Source organism: Pocillopora damicornis, chromosome 6 (assembly GCF_964200805.1).
Source record: "Pocillopora damicornis chromosome 6, jaPocDami1.2, whole genome shotgun sequence".
NCBI classification, from domain to species: Eukaryota; Metazoa; Cnidaria; class Anthozoa; order Scleractinia; family Pocilloporidae; genus Pocillopora; species Pocillopora damicornis.
Window position 1 is genome coordinate 11,608,661 of NC_142675.1, and position 5,730 is coordinate 11,614,390.

The following is a 5,730-nucleotide window of genomic DNA, read 5'->3' on the forward strand; positions in this document are numbered from 1 at the left end:
ATGTCCATGTTGTGATTCAAATTTTTCCAGTGTCAATTTAAAAAGTTTTAAACCAGTTTTCATTCCTTATTCTGTTTTTATTGTTATTATCCTTTTTCTCGCATCTATTACCATAACCTGAGACAAAGGGAAACAAAAATTTAACGTAGTTTGAGAATTTTTAAACCCGCAAACAAAAATTTGAACCACAACATACATAAACAAGACTGCTCTGATTTACTTTGGAGAGTTCTGGACTGAACTAAGCAGTTGGAATTGAAGCTTAGTCAGCAGACTCACCAGGATTTTTAAATATCCATATTATATTTTCTTAAAATGTAGATCTAACATGGAGTGGACAGATGATCACGACCGCTCTCTCTGTCAAGAAATTCTGGCTCTAGAACCCTCTAAAGCTAAAAAGGGAATTATCGCAAGAGGGCAGATCTGGGAAAAAATTGCCAGTAATCTCAACTCCTTGAAAATTCCAAGATTTAAAGTTAGCAAGCGCTCAGTGAGAGAGCGTTACACACTACGAAAAATTAAAGAAAAAGTTACAAGAAGAGAAAAAGGCTAGTGGCATTGAGACTGACATGAGTGATGTTGAGAAAGCTTTGGAGGAAATACTGGAAAAGGAGGCTGATGCTGAAAACAGTCTGGAAGTTGACAAGAAAAAAGAGGATAGTGCCAAAGCTGTCGAGATGCGGAATAGAGCAACGGAGAGCATGCGTTCAACACAGAAAAGGAAGGATGGTGATGAAGTCGAGGATGTAGAGAATGCACAACCTAAGTGAAAAGTCACAAGGAGGAGTGGTGGGGACACAGTGGCGTATCTGCGTGAGAAAAATGATATGGTTTAGAAATGGAAAGCTGAAGAGTTGGAATTGCACATGCAGCGCCTGGACATAGAGAGAAGAAAGCAAGATGAGTCTCAAAAGCAACATCAAGAAATGATGCAAATGATGGCCCAGCAAGTCCAGCAGCAACAGAATCAAATAATAATAATAATAATAATAATAATAATAAAAATAATAATAATAATAAGCTTTATTTCAACTGATAAGACTAATCAGCAATCTAATAGATTGGCTGGTATGAACTAGTGATCAGCATGATAAATAGTATCAATCAAAATCAAAGGAGAAACCCTATGAAGAACTAAAGTATGAATTAAAATAACATAAAATGTATAGAAAAGCTAATACTTATTTTAAACTACATAAATCATGATTTATCGTGTTCTAAAAAATATTCAAAAACTATCGCCCTAAATTTAGATAAAGACTGTATCTCTCGAATGTCTTTTGGTAAAAGATTCCACTCCCTAGCAGCAGTACATTTAAATGACGTTTGACCCATTTTGGTCTTTGTAGCAACAATGTTCAATAAGGTAGAGTCTCTAAAATCTCTGGTATGAAAGGCTGATCTCTTAAGGAGGTAGTTCTCTAATTGCTGTGGGCAATTTATGTTATGTATAATCTTAAAAACAAGATTAAGTTTTAGGAATCTACGTCTACTCTCCAATGATAATAAGGAAAGCTTACTACGCATTTCTTGAGAACATGTATTACGATTTGTAGAGAGGATAGTACGCATGGCCTGATTTTGTAACCTTTCTGAACGCTGTGAGTTGTTCTTTCCACAGTACCCCCATACGATACAGCCATAGTCTACTATGGGTAATATCGTTTGTTTATAGATATTTAAAAGCACCCTTTGACTAAGAAAGGGTGCAATTCTATTTAACATCTTAAGCTTGGGATATATCCTAGAGGCTAAATATGTAATATGCTTGTTCCAGCTAAGAGTATTATTTATATAAACACCTAAATATTTGAAGTCTTCACACTGTTTCAGTAGCCTCCCATCCATAATGATTTGTAAGTCTGGAGCATTTTTCACTGCGCGTTTTGATCCAATCAGGATTGCTTCGGATTTCTTGCGATTGCAGATAAGACCATCAGTACTGAGCCGATCGGTAACTCTTCCAAGATCTTCATTTACATACTGTTCACTTACTGTTACTGTACAGCAATTTTTAACATCTTTAGAGCTGGTGTGAATTCCTGTATCGTCAGCGCACAATACAATATCACAGCTATCACAAACGTCTGAAATGCTATCTATATGAATATTAAATAGAGTCGGGCCTAGCACAGAACCCTGCGGTATTCCATAGGTAATCGTCAATTGTTCGGAATCAGTTCCATCACATGAGACAAGCTGGAGTCTTCCAGACAGATAGCTTTCAAACCACTCATGTTCCTTGTCAGTCACACCATGTTGAGCAAGCTTCTGTAGCAAGACATTATGGTCTACAACGTCGAAGGCTTTCTTTAAATCCAAAAACGCACATACTACTTTTTCTAATCTGTCAATAGCCATTATCCATGAATCTACAGCTCGAATTAGGGCAACCATAGTTGATGAATGTTTCTTAAAGGCGAATTGGTGTTGTTTTATCAGACCAGCTTCTTGTGCATAATTAACAAGGGCCTTGTTTGTAAGAGATTCATGTATCTTAGAAATACACGGAAACACATATATCTTGGTTAAAGTTCCACTAATGTGGGGTGCAGCGATCTTCAAATACTTAGCCGAGATGTTGTCTGCACCAGTGGTCTTACTGGGGTTTATTGTCTTCAGAGCCATATACACACCTGAATCCAATAAAGGTTTAAACTTGAAGAGCTTAGATGGCGATGGCTTTATTGGTTGCGGTTCTGGGGGAGGTTGATTTGCCAACAAAGTAGATGCAATCGTGGTAAAATACTGATTTAGTGAATTCGCTATAGCTGTCTTATTAGTCACTTGGTTACCATCTATCAATAGTTTTTCAATCTTGGTGCTCCTATCCTTTGATGGAAGGACTTGATGAAGTGTATTCCAGTAGGCTTTAGGGTTAGCTCGATTTTCTTGAAGTTTATTCTTAAAATAGGCTTTTCTGTTTTTCCTGTTACCGCTAGTTACTTGGTTACGGAGTCGCCTATATTTTTGCCAGTCTTCAGTGAGACCAGTTCTTATGGCGTTTTTATGCGCCTTGTCTTGGGTTCTCATCATTCGTAGTACAGAGTTGTCTAGCCATGGGTGCGTTTGCTTTCGGAGTCTTTTCCTTTTGATAGGAAAGTGGGAATCAATTAGTGATTTAAACAAGCACTCCCAGGCGGAATACATGTCCTCCACGTCATCGAAAGACTCAAGAAAGGTCCAAGGAGTTTTTCTTTAAGTCATTGATGAAATTTTTCCTACTTTCGTCGTTCCAAGTCCGCGTTGTCAAGATACGATGCTTATGTGGACAAATTGCTGGGCCGTTCATAAGTCCAAAAATAGGGTAATGATCACTTATAGTTGTACTAAGAACTCCTGAAGATCTGAACAGACTTGGGGTAGACGTAACGAGTAAATCAATAAGAGATCTCGTGTTACAAGTAACACGAGTGGGTTCTTTAATTATTTGTTCTAGTTCATTAGCAGCAAGAAATTCCACTAATCTTTTTGTTTGACCAAGGGAGTCATTAAGATAATCACAGTTCAGGTCACCCAGTATAATGACTTCCAAATTCTTTCGAGTGGCATACTTCAGCAAGTCATCCAAATAATCAAAAACCTCCAGGGATTCGTTTGGGGCGCGGTAAACACATCCGACCAAGAAATTCGTTTTGCATAATTGTACTTGAATCCAAATAGCTTCCGAGTCTTCTTCCAAATCTTTTCTTCGAGTATATTTTAGGTCTTCCAGTAAATAAAGCGCTACCCCTCCTCCACGACGGTTGTCTTTTCTGTCCAAACGCTCTACTGAGTAATTAGGAATTGTTATTTCAGAGTCTTCGATAGAATTGTCCAGCCAGGTTTTAGTTATAGCGATGATGGGAGGAAATACTTTGCTAAAGATCAATTTATCGATATGTTGAAGAAAACTTCTTGCATTTAAATGAACCAGCATGTTGTTACGTTTACTTATAGTTTGCGTATTTCTGTCCTGTATTAAACTTACTTCAGGGTCAAAACCTGGATTAGGATGAACATCTCCACAGAGGGCTAAATTATCCAGTTGAAAAGAAGCAGTTGAATTGCAGTGATGGTAGATTCTGCGAAGGAAGAAGTGCTTCTTACGCTTGGGAACAAGCTTAAAACCAAGATGGCTGCCCAAACCAGAACGCTTTACAAAAGCGTGGCACAAGTTGGTGATCTCACCATGCGCCAAGTACTTTCCATTAGATCGTGGAGACAAGCAACTCACTTCGGTTATTAAACATCTCTTGAGGTGCAACAAGTCTCTAGCGCAAAAAATTGTCAAAAAGAGGAGAATTTTGAGAGAGCGAGCAAAAGCACGTCCGACTCCCATGATGACCGCTGTATATATGTTAATCAGCAACAGTTTCAGCAGATGTTTGTTGCCATGCAACAACAGCAGTCACAAATCATTTTGAGACTTTTAGAAAAACATTGAACCCTTTTTACATTAATTATAGTTGTTGTTATACATTAGTTGACCTGACTACAAATACTAAAGAATAAATACCAAAACTTTAAACAGTAGTTTATTGGCAGGCTGCAGACATACACTGTTACATCTAATTCACTAGTTGTGTATTTCACATGAATTTATCATTCAAATTCATTTCAGGGTACAAATAGTTTTAATTGTTAGGAAAAATAATCCTGAAAGGTTGGTGGGTCAATGTCAAAGAAATCTGATGTGAAATTGCCATACAAACAAGTCATGGCATTCCTTAAAATTGCACATACAATATACATCTTTGCCAACGCACTCAATGATATCTTTCGAGTTTTCTTAAAATCAACAAATTTAAAATAGTTAACAATATCCCCAAAAAGCCACTCTACTGAGATGCAGACACTGCTCATCGACTTGTTAAAGTGATGAGGGGGGCTCATTAAGGTGTGGTTCCATGCTGTCAGACGGTGATGATGTAAGCTGTACACGGTTTCCATTACATAATTAGTGATCATACAAATTTCTGGTACTGGGCGGCCAAAACGATGGATTAGGTCACTGTACCTACAAGGGTACGCTAATCTTCTTAACAAAAGACAAAGGCCTTCAATTCCATCCCCTACAGTCCAGTTCACATCGATACAAATCAGGCAGCCCCATTACGTCTGCGAGAATTGGTATGTCCCTTTTTCGGAAACGAAATTCTGCCAAGCACTCACTTTCGCCGAGTCCTTCCAGGTCAAAATCTTCGTAATTCTGGTAAGGATAATCGAGATTCTTTGAAATATTGGCATCATACAACAGTAAAAATTCATCTTCTGAAATGTCACCATCATCGAAACTTGCGATCAACAATTCACGAGCCTTTCTAAAGGTAGCCATCGCTTTTCCTAAACTTCGAAGAGGAAAGCCACTACAGCCGCCGTCGCGCGCGCTATCTTAAGGCTATTTTTCGTGCCATTGGAACGGCGACCTTTCCCCAAGCCCCCTCGACCAAGTCTGCCGTCCTAGGTGTCTGCCGTCGTCGGATCTTAAGCTTGTTAATGACTTTTCCTTATATTTGACCCTCCGCTACCTGGACCCTAAGATTAAGTTTTTAAGATGTTACAATTTTAAAAAATTGCTTATTCGCATTCAAAACGAATTTAAAAACCATGATTGAATATACGCCTTCGTGTACATGGTGAAACAAACAAATAAAAAGATGAAAGGGGGAAAAAATAGATATGCTTCAAATTTCACAAGTCAGTGAAGCAGTAACAAGCGTTCCATTTATACATATCCAAAGATAT

At 38.1% G+C, this 5,730-nt stretch overlaps 1 pseudogene; it reads left to right on the forward strand.

The window, feature by feature from the left end:
* Positions 1-328: 328 nt before the first annotated feature.
* On the forward strand, positions 329-4,429 carry LOC149043973 (uncharacterized; annotated as a pseudogene).
* The last annotated feature ends 1,301 nt before the right edge of the window (positions 4,430-5,730 follow it).